General features: G+C 39.0%; 1 protein-coding gene; it reads left to right on the top strand.

Annotated features, from left to right (window-relative positions):
- Window positions 1–18570, top strand: part of LGSN (lengsin, lens protein with glutamine synthetase domain) — a 69956-nt gene that overhangs the window by 28906 nt on the left and 22480 nt on the right.

Below are 18570 nucleotides of genomic sequence, written 5' to 3' on the forward strand. Positions count from 1 at the left end.
GGAACCACTCACCACCCGCTGACTGATGCCCAGCCAGTCCCTGAGCAGCGATTGCTGCCCCCCGACCAACTGCCCCCAGTTTATATACTGAACATGACGTCATACGGTATGGAATAGCCCTTTGGCCAGTCTGGGTCAGCTGTCCTGGCTATGCTTCCTCCCAGCTTCTTGTGCACCTCCTCACTAGCAGATCATGGGAAGCTGAAGAGTCCTTGACTTAGCTTAAACACTGCTTAAACACTGCTTAGCAACAACTAAAACATCAGTGTGTTATCACATTATTCTCATGCTAAATCCAGAACAGAGCACTGTACCAGCTACTAGGAGGAAAACTAACTCTATCCCTGCTGAAACCAGGACACATTCCTACGGCTCACTCAGAGTTGGAAGTCCTCGAGCTCTCTGCATGGTTGTGCTAGGAAGCGTGGGGTTTGTTGGGTGCTGAAGGCAGGCTGTTCACTGGGTGAAGTGTGATCTGCTTCTCGTTCTTAGGTATGAAAAATGCCCAAGCCTGTAAGATGTGGCTCAGCTCTTTTTCACCAGAATTCAGTGATGACTCCTACCTTACAATATTTGTGTGTTCAGTTATTTTAGTATTGCCAAATATCAAAGATTTGGTGGAAAAGATGGTGTGATAAGAACTTCTCAGAGAAGGAGATGCAATACTGTTTTGTAAGAGTTGTGGAGGCACAACCAGCCCCGTGCAGCAGTATCTCATTGTTGAATCACAGAAAGGTTACTGCAATAACTAAAAAAAGTATAAAAAAAAAGGAGACCTTGAAAACTAGTTATTTCTCCTAAATTCTTTTAAAGATGCTCTGGCGAAGCTGTGCAAAGGACTCCTCGACTCTCTGTATGGATGCTGAGTCATTCTGATGTCAAATGCCCTAAGCCTGCAGGAAATTGCAGGTTTGTTGTTGCTGAGTCATAGTGGCATGTACATCTTGTTAACATCAGCTGGCGTACAGGAAGGGCCGATACACATCTCTCACTCTTTGCATCTCTCCTTGTCTCTCACAGGCTGGGAGGACTGCTTTTGGAGATGTCCTAGAGAATAAAGCTAGGAATAAACTCAGATGATGTTTATTTCCTGGTTGCTCCTTAAGCTCCTAATTAAAATGGAATGCTAGGCGGAGGAGAAATGAATATTATATAGAATAGGTCATTAATGACCTTTTAAACTATTCTGGTATTTCTATTAAAAGATCCTCTTCCCTGCTTCAATAAAGGAAAGAGAAGAAGCAGGGTCAGTACTCTGTGTCTATTACATGTAGTGCTAGCAGTACCACTTATTATGCACCACTGAAGGCACCAGTGAAGACAGCCTTAATTCCCATTATACAATACTGGGTTTAGTTGTTTATACCTTTTTGAAGCACTGAGTTTAAGCCAAAACTTTTCATACCCTGTCTGTGCCCCTGGCTGAATACTATATTTCAGCCAAATAATTCAGCTCCTTCAGTGAATGAGCCTAGGAACAAAGGGCCACTTTGCTCATCTTAGTACTTCAAGGTCCTTTCTTTGAAATGCTGCAGCACCACCCTGCTTTGAAGCAGAGGGATAGCTCTCGTAAAAAATAAGCCTTCCATCATGCCTGTGAAAATCCTCCTAGTTTTTTTCAAAGTCTTAATAATTATGTCAATTGCAATTCATACAGGTTCATGAAAGTTGTGAGAAAGCTGTTACTTTAGGCTTTTTAGATATCTCCTACAGAAACTAGGGATTGTTGCACATTTCATTTTTACTTTAAGCTGTTACTTTACCCTTAGCTGACCAGATGTGTTATGTGTACTTTCCCCACAGAGTAAGTATGCTTCAATCAATGACTTTGGGGGAACTCAGAAAAACTTTTCTGGGCCACTTCTACCCCTATACGGGCTTTCTGTACATAGAAGGGGAAGCAACATGGAATAGTGCTTGGCTGAGAAAAGAAAGAATTGCAGAAAAGGAGATTGGTGAGACCGGGTCTGTGGGGAAGAAAGAGAAGAATACGGCACAGCTGTATAATGGAGCCTAAAGACTTCCTGGCAACTGACTGTGGAAAGGGTGGGACCCTATGTGTGAGGGTCAGAACAGAGCCTGGGAGAAGAGAACAGGATGACTGGGTGAAGACACTAGAACAGACATGCTGGGAATATAGGCTAGGACTAGGAGAAGAAGGAAAGGAGTGTAGTACCTTGAATTATGGAAGGAGAGATAGGTGATGGAAAGAGAGAGGTTACAAGAGGAACCTCTTAAAGAAGGAATAGCAGAAAAGTTGTTGGACAATATTTGTCTCTGGAGGTTGGAACTCAAGATGCTGGAGAGTCTCCTTTCTCTTGGTACAAACAAACACCTATGGAAACCTAAAGGGAAAAGTTAGGATGTTTATCTGTAAGTGCAAAGAAAGTATTATACTACATATGCACCAGGACATTGAATTAAGTCTACATAGAAAACTTTCATTCTAGTGTTATTTAACTTCTGATTTCTTAACTTTGAAAGTTTTAAAATGGTTGTCCTGGATCTTTATAGTGTTTTTGACTTCTGTGTAGCTTAATGAAGATATTTTTCTGTTGCCCTAACACTGCAATATGGATCACAAGGTCAAGCAATTCAATCAGCATGCTTACATCCTTTGCAAGTAGTTCATTCTTTTTATACCTTCTTGTCAAGGAAGGATTTGTATATTTTGCATGGTGTTTTGTTTTCATAGACCTTCCTCCCTTGTGTGTTTACACTGGAGAAGGCAAGGCAGTGACACTCATCTTGCATAGTGAACTTTGCAATAATCCTTAGTTTCTGTAGGATATATCTAACAAAATTCTCTTTTTTTTCATGAACAAAGATTGATGTACACTGCATGAAGTTTAATTGTACTTGAATTGTGTTTATTCTGAGGCTTTACGTGATATATTTGCATCATTCCATACATAATACCCAACTATTACTTTAATGTGAAAAACATCAGGAAAATATATTTTTGCTAATCAGTATTATTTGTATATTGGTATGTCTTGGGAGAGAGTTGAAGTGGAAGATTTGGTTAGCATGGAGGATAAATAGTGAGATGATGAGTTTTCTACCTAAAATTCATAGTTATAAATCCAGCCCACATAGGTAGTGACCAATGATTTTGATGACTGGTAACAGTGTTTTTACCTAGCTTCTAAGAAATAATTTATAAAAGCAATTGCTGCCCTGATACAAAGTACCACTAACACTCATTTTACCCTATTCTTTCTCTCCTAGAACCAGTAAACAGGGAACATTCAGTCTCCATAGCACTCCCAACAAGTATCTCTTTGAACCTGCAGATCCTGGGGCAGTGTGTAGTGAGGAGTATTAGGCTCTAGTGCTCCTCTGCAAACAGGAGCAGGGATTTTAATGACAGCAGACCTGTCTAGCTTTGGGAGCCGCTGTTACTCTTGAGCAGAAGTTTCTTCTCTCTCTCCTACATCTCAGAGAATGAGAATGGTCACACTGCAAACACTCATCACACTAATGAGGTACTTAAGCACCTGTTCCACTCTGTGTTAATCCTGTTTCTAGGCAGATGTAGCCTGGCAGCAGCACAGTCACTGTCTCATTATTACAAGGTCAGGTTCCTCTTTGCTGTTTTTGTCATGACTTTTACCTTGAACTCCTACACCTAACATCCTTACGCTTGACTAGATCAGCCTCCTATACGGATCACTGGAAAAAACCTGTCTTCTAGATTATGCTGAATCAGTAGCAAAGAAGTGGGGATTTGGCACCTCTTCTTGTTCATGTAAGTGGATAGGGAGTCTTTCCTCATACTGTCTCTGGATCCTGTTTGAAAGGACAGTCAGGTACTTGCTGAAGATGCAAGCAGGTGTCTACAAAGAGTATTCATTCATTATTAAAAGTAGCTACAGGGTAGAGGGAGTCATTTGTGAATGGGAGTTTGAATCTCTGGACTGAATACGGGAAAGATGAGCTTGCCTATGATACTGTAACTGATCAGCTTGGAGAAGGCAGAAGCATGGTAGATGTGAAGTGGCCTGATGAGGCAATGAGGAAGATTAGTCAAAAATTACATCTACACAATGCCTTTATTTACCAATCTATGCCAATATTCTTCAACTTATTAAAAAAAGTTTACAGAGGCTCAAGATTTGCTAAATAATGACCTCTGGACTGTGGCACAGGGGGGCGAGTCCCTCACCGTTACCAGAGTGGCAGGAAACAATTTGGCAACTGAATTCCTTCAAAGGCTCATGGCACAGATCATAGGCATTTCATAGCATAGAGGCTGAAGAGCCAAAGGAGGCTACAACATTTTATGGCCTCCTATGTGCTATACCGCCTCTACCTCCTTTTCCCCCATCGGACTGTCAGTCTAAATGTAAAGCAGTACATGAATATGGCCAAAACCAGCTCTTGGATTCCAAGGTTAACTGGAACTGCATGACTCATGCCCTTATGTCTAATCTCTTGTGCCTTCCAAAATGGGTTTAGCATATCTAAACCACTTATTAGGAATGGTCCCTGGCCTGCGCTAAGCCCTGAATTGTGCCAAGGCATTGCTCAGTGGAATGCCACCTGGCATGTGGGCATGTACGAAACCCATGTCAGGCTTGCTAGTGGGGGGTAATGTTGTAATAGTCCACTATTGGCAAGGAAGAGTGATGGGCCATGAGTACACTATTAGGAGGCCTCCCAAACTGATTTAATTATATGCCTTCAGTCCATTCATCTGTTGTGCGCATGGATGCTTCCATACCATTGTCTGGAGGTCTATCAGGGTATGAATCATCCTCACAGGCTTGATTAAAAGAACAGTAATGACAATATATAAATCTGCTTGTGTAGCCTTGATCCAGTGGTATTGCAATGGATAGGGTAGAAATGCTAAGTATGTGTATTACAAGGCATCAGAGGCAATACACTTAACTTCACTCTGTCCAGTTCCTTTCCTATTATAGATAATGAGTATTTAATTCAGTGGTTCAACCTCGAGAATGTTTGCTTTAAGTATGACAAATGATAAATGACATTTGTGGAATCCACTGATATTACCTGACCCAAGTAAATGTGCAAAGTTGCAGCACAATGATGATAAACATTCACTATATTGTTTGCTGCAGTATGTGCTGCTGTACATATTAACTACTTTTAACTCATGTGGTTGTTTTTTATAGCCAAGACTCTTTTCTACAGTTGCAGATACAGTCCCAGTAACAGTACACTACAGAAAGAGCCTCTGATTCTTTCCTTCTCCTTCTAGGTATGGACAGTATTATTACTTTGGTAAGTGTGTGAGATATGCACAGGTGTGTGGGAATAAATCTGCTTTCCAGGATGGTTTGCTCTATTGAAAACATATCCAGATTATTTGTAACTTTTATAAATGCCATACATTAGACAGCTACGTGTTTCCATTCTCCAACTGACTTATTAGGTGCTGAAAATCCCATTACATCTGCTCCGTAAAGACCCTTGCAGGCGGTAGGAAGGAACTCAGAAAGGCACTTTAAAGTGGCCTGGTAACCCTCACTGTTTAAAAGTATTTTCAGCAAGATTTTGCTGCCGTTCTTTGAAAACTCTTTAACATTGATACCAACGCTGTCTCCTTGAGAGCAACAGAAAAAGTATACTCCGTTCTTTTGCAATATTTTCTAATTTTTGTTGCTGTTATTTGAGGCAAGTTTTTTAAATAAATAGATCAGTCATCCTTAATTCAGTTCTGAAATAGCAATATGAGCAAGAAAAAAGAGTGACTGTGTCTTGTAACCAGTCCAGTCTTACCTGGGACTGAAATATTATGATGCATTTAATAATTGCATGGCCATTGCATGATGTCATCCCAAGACACAGTTAAGGCTAGGTATTTAGGGACTTCCATACCTTAACATGCTTTTTACCTAAATCACCTACCCTGAATCATAACTTCAAATCATCATAGCTTTTTTATCTGGATATAAACTGAATGGGTCATTACTGGGTCAAATCTTAAAGCTTATGAAAAGCCCTCCCACTAGCACCAGCTGTAATAGGATTCAAAGGCTGGTTTTACTTGGTATCTAAAATTGCATATTGGGTCCTTAGGAGATTTTAAAAAAACCTTTGTTATCTAACTCCTATTTAAGTCACAGGCTGTTTGGGTCACCTGTCTCTGTGAGCATTGACAAATGGCATGAGCTTGCAGTGAGGGGAAATTTGGTATCAGATGATCATCAGCAATAAGAGCGACAGGATGTGTGGACGAAATTTCAAATAGCATCTCTTTGCCTTTAGAAACTTGACCCTAACTCCTTAGGCCATGAAAGAGAGGTTACTTAAACTGATTTCATGAGCTGCTAGGGTGCTAAACTAGAGATGGAACAATGAAATAAAATGTCACATTCCTTATGAGTTCCTGAAATATTTAGACAGTTCCCATCCATCTGTTCCTATCTGTTTCACTGTATTTATTTTTCCAAGTTTGGCAAAATTAAATCCCAGCTTTCAAGTACAGCTCTTCCAAGACTTCTCCTCGAGACCAGGAACACTAGTGTCATGAGTCTTGCAAGAATTTATTTCTAAAGAGATTTTCAACTGTAACAGAAGACTAACAGCATGAAAATAGGACTACAGCCAGGTGGAACACTGTTACCAAAGTATTGAAGTACATCAGAGTGAAAACATTTTGCAGAAATGTGTTTAAGAACATACAAAGTTTTTGTTTCCTCAGAGGCAGGGAACCTTCTTACATATTACTATTGGATTTGGGGTACCACCTAGAGACACTGGATATCCATGCCTAAGTCCATGCCTTTCTTGACATGTAGGTGAAGAGGCTGATCTTAATTGAATTTGAAGTCAGTTGCTGTCACCACTTACCCCCTCCTTCATTCCTTTTCTAAAAGTGTTATAAAAGTGTTTTAAAAGTTTTGACTTCATTTTAACACGGGGACAAATACACTGTGAAATAGTGAGGAATGTTATAAAATGGAATGGGCGAACTCAGTCAACTTTTTTGAGAAATTCCTCCATTAATAACTGAAGAATGTAAGGGTCCTGGCAAATTATCATAACCCAGCTAAATAAGTTGAATAAGAAGTGGGTTTTAGCTATTATTTTTCTGGGAACAGAACCTGTTTAGAGATGGAGAGTGCATTGCAGGTTTAATAATAAGCCCATTACAAAGCAAGATTACTAGTAAACCCCTTGGCATTTCCACTTTCCTGCTAGCTATTCCTTGCAGCTTTTCTTCAGTAATGGAGATTTCTTTTATGCTGAAACTAAGTACTTTTTCTTGTCGAAATGATGTAAGATGTTCCTATTAGTTGCAAATCAAGTACCTACTGTATCAAGGTATTTCATACTCGATTTCAGAATGAATGTTTTACAGCCTTTTAACGTAAACCATAAATCTGTGAGGATAGTGCCACCTAATGTAAACAAAGAACATGACAACTATTTTCCATTTATTTGACATTGTTAAATTACAAGTTGGGATTGAAAGGTTAAGAATTTAGTATTCTTTTATCCCTTCTGCCTAATTATCTGGAAGGCTATTCTGCCAGAGATTTCCATGGAATGACTTAAAAGGTCTTATTCCTACAAGATTCACTTCTATTCTGGTCTTTTTTCATCAATGTGTTTTGAACTATTTTAAGTTTTTAAAACATAAAATACAGAAAATGCTTGACTAAAAATCTACTTAGGTTTAGCTGCATACAGGTCTCCTGGCTTCAGTCGGATTCCTCTATCACCTGAGAACATCTTCAAACACCGCTGGAGGAGGAGACAGCAGAATTTAGCAGATACTCCTCCAACCAAGAAGAAACAAAGGAAAATGACTCAGAGAAAGCCTAACAGAGTAGCAGCTCTCGTGTCCTCTTTCTACTGTGTATGCTCTTTCTACCTGCATTGCTGCAGACTTAGCCATGCCCAGTCACTGGTGTATACCTTTGTGTGCACTTAGTGCCACCATCATTTACAGCAATGGAGTCAATTGAGATTTTGAGAGTGTGTATTGTGGTTTGCAGAAATTTACCTCTTCTGCATTGCTGTAACTTCAGGTATGGAGTCTCAGCTCTGGCTAAACATGGTCAGAAATGTGTTTTAAAGAATCTTTTCCATAAGAGGAAAAGGATTTTGAAGTTGTATAAAGGCAAGGAGAGATTAGGTACCTGCCTTGAAGAAAGACATTATGGAGACCTGCTTTCAGATACTCTATTTCTTAGGCCATTTTGGGATAATCAGTATGGAAACTGTGGGTCTGATATAAGCTGAGCTGTTTAATACAGTGCTTTACGAGACATAGTGCCCTTGTCTTCTAACTTGTGTAAATGGGCTATATAACTCCTCACATTTTTCCATGTAATCAAGTCAACTCATTCAATCATAGTGGTTTGGGTGAGGCTGAGTGTTGGTATCACTTAGGGTGTTTTTTGGAACTTGTTTCTAAAATTAAAGTAAGGATTCCTGATTAAAAAACATCCCAAGCACAGTTATGAATAAATAAAGAATAAACATTGTGACTGTGGATGCACATTTTAATTAACTAGAAAGTCACATCTTCTTTTCACTGATCCTCTTGCTCTTTCTCTCCCCAGGCCCATGTATAGTGATTTCAGAGAGCTGAATAATGTTTCAGTCACACAGCTTTCATTAAAGCTATCAAAAACATGCAGTTAATTCCCTCAATTCAACCTTGAAAACATAAAGGTTACTGTTTATCCCTGTATCTGAGAGCATGAGCACTTTTAACTGGCTTAGGAACAACCATTGCTTCATGTGGTAAAAATCTCCTTTATATGAGTAGCATTATGTTATATTAAATGTTCAACATTACTGTGATATTTTTTGGGTCTTTTTAGTGCCTCTTTGTAGAAACATGAAGATGGGTGAAAAAGCACAATATTCAGATGCTGGGAACAGGAGTTACAAGAATCAAAAATTCAGTCATGACACAGCTAGCAGATAAAAGGGGTGCAGTATTATCTATACATACAAGTTATTAGGTGAAAGGAGTTTTGAGACAGCTATGACCATTTTATGTTATTTATTGACCCCGCTAATAGGCATTGTAAGTAGCAAGTAGCTTTTTCCTTCACACAGAAAGAATTATTGTTTTTATTTCTAAACCAGCCAATTTGACTGGGGTTTATATTTTGCTTAACATACTTGTATCATTCTGTAGTTCAGCTGATCCTGGTACAGCAGAGATGGCTATTGTACCAGACTATAAAATCTAAGAGAAGGATTTCTTTCCACATAAAACACAAAGCATGTCCCCATGGTTTGGGAAAGAAAACTTCACTTGCAGTTGAAGAGTATAACACCCAACAGATTCTAAATTTAGTATAGTTTTGTTTTTTCCCTATTCTGCCTAACTCATCTTTTTAGATGGATTAGTACTCCACCCTCCTTATATAACCTTTAAGAGGGTAAAAATGCTCCTTTTTGGGTATATCTAACTGTGGGACAAGAATGCCCTGCAGACTGCTCATAGTGCTCATTACTGGGTGTGCTCCTGGCTGTGTCCCGACTCTGTGTCAGGAAAAAAAGTTGGTGTATGTCACCCTCCTTTTGACCTTGCTTCTCTTGAAGGGAAACTCAGGTGTGTTGGTAGTAAAGGAGCTAAAGCAATGGTGCAGTAAGTAGTCAGGTCTGCACTATCTAGGCCAGATCAGTGCAGATCAGGTCAGAGTGGACTAAATAGTGTTGACTGAGCCGCTGAAATCAGTGAGGCAGACCAATTAATATCAGTGGCTAGCTGTGCACGACTGAATCTGGACATCATAAAATCAAAGTCATAACTAAGGCTAGCTTAGCACAGGGCTTGACAAGAAAAAAAGAAAAATCAAGACCAAAAACCCCTCCCCCTAAACCACCAAACTCTCAAAGAAACTGTTCCCTCTGGCACTGGCTTGTTTTCAAGGCTTCCTTGAAACCATGAGATAGAAATATATTTTTTTTAAATGAAAGCAGAGATTCTTAAGTTGGGGCACTGGGGCTCCAAGAAAATGCAAAAGCTATTGTGACACCTGTCATAATATTATTGAGTGCTGTTAATAATATTTCTTTAGACTGTTCCCCATGGGAAAACATGACAATTTCTTGATACTATTGATTCTTTATAAGAAAATCAGAACCATATTCTCATTTCAGTGATCCTTAGAAAAAAATAGATTTTGGAGGTTAATGTTCGTTAAATTCATATAACTAGGCTTACATTTTTAGAGCTGTGATCAGTTTGCACCTGTATTATTCTGATTGGTTTCCTTTCCTTGTCCTAATTAGGAAAGCATTTTAAGACGCTGTATGCCCAAGTGAGGCTAAACTTAGAATGACTTTTTGATTTTCCCTTGCTTCTCTCAGATCAGAGCTTATGTGGACATGGAAGAGAAATGCCATTGATGCATGTTTTTCATATAACCATTTAAAATAGTGAACTGTTTGGTTTGGAGTGTAGTTACTAATGTCATCCTAATCATTTCAGCAAAATCCCGTAGATATCATTGGGTTCCTGCTGATGTGACTGAGATCACAGTGTAATCCCCTTGGATTGAAAGAATATCATCCAAAGGGAAGGGACCCCACACACCCCACACCATATATTCTATGCTAATAGAATTCAAAACCTTCCTAGCAGAAAAGCTAGATAGAAAACAACTTCAACATAAAATATATCAATTTTACCAAGGCAGAGATTAAGCCTGGTGGTCCCTCTGTCTAGAAGAGTCTCTCACTAGTGTTATATAGAATTAAGCTTATATTTCTTCTCTTTATCTGACCCAACAATTTTGTATTCCGTTTACATCAAGTGGAACAATTTTGACAAGGAAGATCAAGCACCTTTGTCATCTATTCCTTTACCAACAGCATCTGTTGGCCTGATTTTGAACAGATCAGAACAGACTAGACTAGACTAGACTAGACTATTTCAGTTGAAAGGGACCTACAATGATCCTCTAGTCCAGCTGCCTGACCAAAAGTTAAAGCATGTTATTAAGAGCATTGTCCAAGTGCCTTTTAAACACTGACAGGCTTGGGGCATTGACCACCTCTCTAGGAAGCCTGTTCTAGTGTTTGACCGCCCTCTTGGTAAATAAATGTTTCCTAATGTCAAGTCTGAACCTCCCCTGATGCAGCTTTGAAGCATTTGAACATGATTGTTAAGGGAATAGGCATGGAGGGTAGAACCGTATATTTAAATCCATTCAGGCATGAGTGGAATTGAAATCATAGCTACTCTACCCTAGATAAGTATACTTTATTGAACAAATGAAAAGTACATGCTCCTTTCTGTCTGAACAACACAAATGATCTACTAGAAAAAAGGGAATAAATACGTATGAATACAACAAGTAAACCACAGTGTTCTGTGTATGCAAATAGTGTAAAGGAGAATTTATTTTCATAGTGGACAGATTTACTGAGGAAATAAAAATAAATAATACTGCAGTTATGGTGTAATAGCACAAACACATCAAAAGATCTAGGTAATTAGGCTAATAAAGCTGGGGTCAAGTTTTAATCAGCAGAACTACAAAAGTTTAAAGTAAGCATAATCACCCAGTACAGAATTCCTTTCCAGCTATCAAATGCTAAAAATTGTTCCAGAGATAATCTTAAAGATAATTTCCCTTAGGTTTGTTTTAAGATTCCAGATGTTACTTGAGAAAGACCCTAAAGTCAGCAGATATAAAGATTTTTTTAAAAACAAGTGCGTTATGTGGGCAAATATGTACTTTTTTTTTTTGTTTGCCAATTTAAAAGTACAAATTAAAGTAGCAGACAATTAGTTTCTCCTTATTGATTGTGTATACATATATGTACTTTTTGGACAGGCAATTAGAAAGTTCAGAACTGGAGAATGACTTGTGTGAATATTGTTAATAGTCTCAGATTACATACTAAATTTCCTAATTTTCCTATGGTATACATCATTACTTTAAGTGACTGGCATAATTGTGTACTATGGAACCGCTGTAGTAGTCATCTACCAGGCAGGCTGAAGTATTTGCACACAGCAAGGAGGCTGGATCAGTCTGTTCCTGGTGTACTTGAAGGATGTTTCTCCTTTTACTGCTGTATTGCCATGGAGCACTTCTCATTGTAGAGTTAATGCATTTCAATGGCAGCTTGCAGTCTGCTGTTTGGTTTAACTTGGGAAGGATTTGGAAGCTGTATTGGAGGCACATCTAAACTCCCTTCCTAAGTTTAAATGGAAGGCCAAGGCTGTTAAGCATCATTTTGCTCCTCTTTCTGCAGCAGGCTGGGCTGTGTGCGTAGGGGGTAACCCTGGAAAAATTGAAATGATTGAGGCATGATAGGTGTCTTGCTGTGTTTACCTGGAGGGTGTGGAAGATGTGAACAAAGGCAAGGGTGATAAGAGGTTGGAGGCCATAGAGACCATAAGAGAACAATGAATTTTTCCCATCCTTCTGCTAAAATGAGGTTGGTAGGCAAAATGTGAAAAGGCTCTTGAAGGCTGACCAAATATGGAAAAGAAAAAGCTGTGGAGGGTGGTAGCAAGTAACAAGAGGTAACAAGAATCAAATCATGATGCACTGGTCATGGTCCATGCTGACAGCAGATGGTAAGCATCTAACCTTCTTCCAGCATGGGTTCATGGCCTCCTGAATTAGCATGGTTCTGGAATGAATTATCAAGATTTTACGCAGGATGCAAAGATCTGTAGTTACAGAACCTCGGCCTGTGACACTGCTGTGTTGATGAGTCAAGTAAAATCTGTTACATCTGTGAGGAATTTGCATGGTAAATTAATGTAGAAAATCCCAGCTGCCACAGAAGATGGTGTTGGTGCTTCTGTTGTGCAGTTTCTGTTGTGCAGCTTCTTCCAGCTCACCTCAGAGAGTGCATCATAGCTAGACAGCATTACAGGAATAGCTGTAAAACTGCAATATTGTTACTAATGCTCACATGATGTATTTCACAGGATTAGAAATTCAAGCATTAAGTGGATTTAATTTAATCCAGATTAATTGCTAAGTATAGTCTGCAGAGCCAGGTGCAACCATAAGGTTCACTGGGAGGAGTGTCTTGTGCCTTGCTTGCTGGTCTCCCTCCCCAGACCTCATCACAGGTTATGCCTCAGCATGGGGTAGGTGGGATGAGCTGTGAGGCAGCCTTCCCACCTGATGCCATGCTGGAAGAGGCATGGGAAACCACAGACACAATTTCCTAGCTGCTGCACAGCTCTGTGGCTGTTCACCCACTGCAACATCTGCCTTGTGGCAGTGTGTGACTGCCAGGGGTGTGAAGATATATTGCCACAGTGGTGGTGAAGGAGGAGGAGGAAGGTGTATTGGGCAGAGCTAGGGACACAGCAATTCTTGTTCTAGCTATGGTCTTATTTTAGTTCCGATTTCACATTCTTCATTGCCTGTCTAAAACCCTTAATGTTATTCTGTAACTTGTTTTTTAAAATTCTATTACAGTGACAGCTGTATGCAGGAGCAAGTAAAGCAGCATATGCTTTGCAAGTAAAAGCTGGCCTACGAGGAAAGACTTTTGGCACAAGGCTCTATTTAATATATGAAGAACAGACTGGCTTCCAGACTGGAAGAGAAATTCTATTTTTGGCAGAGAATGAAAGCAAAAAATAAAGCAATAGATTAAAGAAACAGAATAATAAGACAGAGGAAGTAAAGGATGAAAAAATATTTGATTGCTCTTATTAGGAATGATGCAAACACACAAGGGCTTGTCTGTTTGCGTAAGATTATCACTTTGACTCATAGATTGACAAACTCTTCATGATCTCCTAATCAGTGGTTCTTTATAATTTGAAAAGTAATTTTAAAATTTCAATTTAGAAAGTAAATCAAATATGTTGACAAGAGTAAAATAAATAAAAGGTCCCTGCATTTTGTTTGCACATTTGATATATAAGAGACCAAGAACTGGGAAAGGTGTAACAAGGTCTGGCATTTCATTTTAATGCTGAAATTATGGCGAGCATATATTAAAGCATCATTTGAAGCACAGATAGTGCTACAGTTTCAAATAATCAACCTTTTTGACAACTGTGGTTATTACAAGTATAAAATAATTGCTTATTACCTGTTGAGAAGATTTCTTATACATGCCATTGATGTAAAAGCTAACTTCATTAACTTCTAATACATCTTAGGCCAATTTTTCAGTCCTGTCCTTGTCTGTGAGTACCATTTGTGCCTACCTTTTGGCACCTGCAAACAGAGGAGTGAACAGCACTTCATTGTGGCATGCCTAGCTGCCTAACTGGAGTATAAATCACTGGGCAATAAATGGGGAATACTGGATAAATGCAGTCATGCATAGTGAAGGCATACTTGTGCGAATGCGTGAAGAGAAAACCATATGAAGAAATCATAAAAGAGGACCTGGCAGAAAGGTAGCTACAGTAACTGAGTAAGGATCAGTACAACTCCAATCTCTAATCATTTTTCTATTTTTATATTTTACTAGGTGGCAATATAAATTGGAATTTAACTGTCAATCAGAAGCCTTTTGCAAGTCTTGATGCTCAATAATATTTTATGTCAGCTGTGAAGAAATGGTGAAGAAAAAGGCACTTCGTGCAAGACAAACCACAATGTTGTTTAATAATGATGGCAAGGCACAGGGTCAGAGGTAAAACCAGAAATATATCCTGTTGGTGAAGGAACACATTAAGTTAGATTTTCTTGAAGGGATTTTGATGTTCGAATTTCTCCTTCAGGTTGTAATGCAGCCTTTAGGTATTAGTACAGAATTTTATAGATTTGTGGTGGTGAGGGAGAGACTTAGTGAATATCTCCTTTTGCTGGCCGTGTAATTGCCAGCCTTGGAACTGGGGAGCTCAAGGGTCTTTGTTCTCAAAACCTCCTGAGATAGGTCTGTAGAAAATCCATCTTAGCTTGTATATCCATAAAGTACTGTGTAGTATGGATGTTAGTTGGCACTAGCCAGCTGGCACCAGTTTGGAAATTTCCGTGTGTTATAAGAATACTATAAGTCTTTAAAAGGCCTTTTATTTTTAAGGCTTCTGAAATTGGAGGAAATAATTTTCAAGTTTAACTGTTTTCTCTGTTGACCTTTAGTTACCTACTTTAGCTGTCTTTAAGGAGAGGACTACTTTTGAAGCCAGTCAGGGTTGATAGGTGACTTTTGGCATACCTGACAGGATCAGAAATGGGAGGTGCTACATCTCATAAAATTTAGGTGATAAAAAGAAGTGATAAAATTATTCTGAGAAATTTTCCATGCCTATGAGCAGACGACTGGATGTAATCCTCCCTTCCTCCAACCTGAGAAGCATTAGTCACTATCCAAGGCCTATCCCAGATACAAAATATGTATCCTCTAAAGTTTCTTTTGAACAATTTAGGAATTTCAGGGGACCCACAGAAATTATCAGCTGAAGGTAACCTACACTAGCGGGGAGAAAAAAGTGTTTCCTGGTGGATGCCCTGAGGCCTGATTCTTTGCTGCTTAAAACAATGTTAATTCAGGGTATACAGAAGTTTCCCCTTCTGGAAAACCAATTTGAATGGGAGAAGAGTACAAGCAGTGATAATTTTAACCTCTTTTTTGGAAAATACATGAAAAAACACCCTGACGTCAGTAGCTGGAATCAGAAGTAGTTCTAAGCCACGACGATGGTGAAGTTGTGTGTGTGAAGGTTGCTGGCAGCTCTTCAGCAGAGAGCTCCCCTGAACTGGCAGTTATTTGCTGCACTAGCTGTCATCAGAGAAGCTGTATCTCTTTTTTGGCTGCTGAAGAGCCACTAATGGGATAATGAGCAGTTTCCACTTTCTCATTACCACTTATTCATCATAGACAGTGCATACAAAGTATCTGTAGTTAAAGTATTAAGTGATCATTTTCATGATGTTTGGTCTGTGTCATATTTCCAAAGTGTCTAGGTTTTTAGATTAGTATTTGATAAACTGTGGTTGAAGCTCAGCATATTTCAATTAAATAATTATGCAAACTCATGAAATCAGTTCTATATTCTAAAAGAAAGGGATCATTTTGTGTAGATCTCTACTTCTCCTCCAGAAAACACTCTTATGGGCTGTTCTTCTGAGGGTCCCTTTCCAGTGATGCTACAAAGAACATATAGCTATCAAAATATTATACATGACACACACCCTTGAGAAACTGGGTTTCCTAATAACAATGTTAAATATGATTTTGTAGCCAGTATAAGCTGGAAAAAAAGATTTTTAGCACAGAGTTATGCTAATGTTAAGACTGGAACCATCTCAAGGCTTCTTAGCAAAGAAGTTGAACTAAATTTTTCTACACCTACCTGAAGGGATTAAAGACTGGAAAATGTGCTTCTGTAATCAAGTGGAAAAGGAGGAGGGGAGGGAAGATGGGACAAGCAGCTGAAAGAGGAAGAGCCTGAGAGGCAGGTCTGCTCCAGATGATCCATCTGCCAGGAACCAAGGTCAGTGGGATGGGGGTAGTGCGGATGTTTCTCACAGGTGCTTCCCTGATCAAGCCGTAGCTATTACTCCATACTCTTTGACACTTTCTTTGGTGGCCAACACCAAAATCTGTCCACCTTAATTTTCTAGGCCTATTAACTTTGCATCTTGATGCTGGAAGCCGTTGCCTCATTTAACAATGGCCATTCACTCTGGGTACAGATAAGTATAGTTATAAAGGATTTCTGTACAATCATAAACTTTTCTGTACTTTTTAACACACTTACCTTTAACAGAAATGCCTCTCGTGGAATTTGGTGATAAATGTAAAATAAACATGGTCCTGTTCATTTTCTCTTCTTTCTCTTGGATACTAACAGAATACTTCTCTTTCTTAGAATACCTTCCTCTCTGGGGCTTTTTTTGGAGAAAGACTGTAGAGGTTTGTTTTTATGAAGCAATACTCCCACATCCATGTGAAAGGAGGTTTTTGCAAAAGCTTACTGACAGAAAATGTCTTTCTGAATCTGTATATAAAAACCAGTTTCTTTATAAAAACCTGGACATTCCTCATGCAGATACAGTAGATTTGGCCTGATTTATCTTATTTGCTAAAGGTGGGAAGATGATGAGTGTTACTGAACAAACTGTGCTCTTTGCAGTAGTCCGTGTATTGTGGTAGATGTGAAATGGGCTTCCACCAGTTTCTAGACCAGATTCTCAGCTTCTCTGATCAGCACAGTTCTACTGAAAACAGCAGTCTCTCGCAGGCACAGGTTGGCAGAGAACCCTCTCCCTCTTCTATTTCTCTCTGTCCAGAAAACAAAACAAAACAAAACAAAACAACATTGTTTTTAGGAGGATCTAATAGGCACTTGAGATGGAAATAGCTGGTCCTTCCAGTGCTAATGAAAAGATTATTCATTACTAATGGATTTTGCCAGACTGGTGCCTCAAAAACTACACTCTTTAAGGCACAAGTTATTCTTTCTTGTCTTTATGTTCTGTTTAGCAGAACAGAATACAAAGTATGGTAGACATATTTTGTACTTGCAAAAATGTAATGAAGTTCATTAAAAATATGTATAAATGAGTCAGATGTACAATCATAGAATAATTTAGGCACCTGTGGTAGTCATCAGGTTTGATCTGCCACTTAAATCAGGGCCAACTTTGAAGTTGTATGAGGTTACTCAGGGCCTTGTATGGTCAATTTCTGCTTATCTCCAAGGATGGAGATCCCACAGCCTCTCTGGGCAACCTGTGCCAGTGTTTGACCACCCTTGTTGTGAAGAATATTTTTCTTGCTCTGATAAATAAGATTTTTAATGTGAAGTGTGTCTTTTTCAAAATACGAGCTGAGGTTGTTCATTCAAAATGGAAAAAATGGAGAGCTAGAGGGCCTGTTTCTGCCCAGCCTTTGCTTCTCAGAATGTTTGGTCTGAGTAGTCCTGCTCAGAACTTTTCTCCTCTTGGCACAGCTCATCACAACATAGACTGACAAGCACCTCTGCCATGGCAAGCTATAGGTCTATAACACCTGTACGTTGCCTAAAAAAGGGATCTGTGCAATTGTGCTAACTGTTGTGTGTTGACAGTCTGAGGTCAATTTTTTTTTTAAAAAGTATTCTGCAAGCAAAATGCTCACTTCCATCCTATCTGACTTGCAGGAGCCCAGTCCTATAGAGCCGAGTGTTGATTTTTTTAACGTCTGCTTGACAAAATATCAAATCTTGTAAGTAAACCTATTTCTTGAATGCTAATAAACATTCATTTGTTGCCTGCTCTGCTCTGTGACAAGTGGGGCAGTTCAGAACAAGGGCAGTTACAGAAATTGCACAGACAGAGTCACAGTTAGGAGTTGTAGCCTTTCAGTGCCTCCAAGACAAGGAAGGATTTTCAGAATCATAGTTTGGGACTTGGGCACCTGTATTTATGAATTTCACTGAAGATGCCTAAGATTTTTGTGAACTATAGCTCCTAATGCATAGTCATTATTTTGATGGGGTAATTTTAATAAACACTTTTTTTTTTTTAAGTTTTATTTTTTAGAAGTATAGAAAATTGCCAAACCTGCATTTTTGCAAGGTTAAATGCCATTCTTAACATGATGCTTAATTGAGTTTATTAAGTCACCAGTTGTTGGGAAGGGCTGTTGTAAGCACAAATGACATGCTCATCCTGTAATGTTATGTCAGCTAAAAGAATG

The sequence above is a fragment of the Nipponia nippon genome, unplaced genomic scaffold (genome assembly GCF_047370975.1).
Source record: "Nipponia nippon isolate SJK-2023a ecotype South Korea unplaced genomic scaffold, ASM4737097v1 scaffold_4, whole genome shotgun sequence".
Classification (NCBI taxonomy): domain Eukaryota; kingdom Metazoa; phylum Chordata; class Aves; order Pelecaniformes; family Threskiornithidae; genus Nipponia; species Nipponia nippon.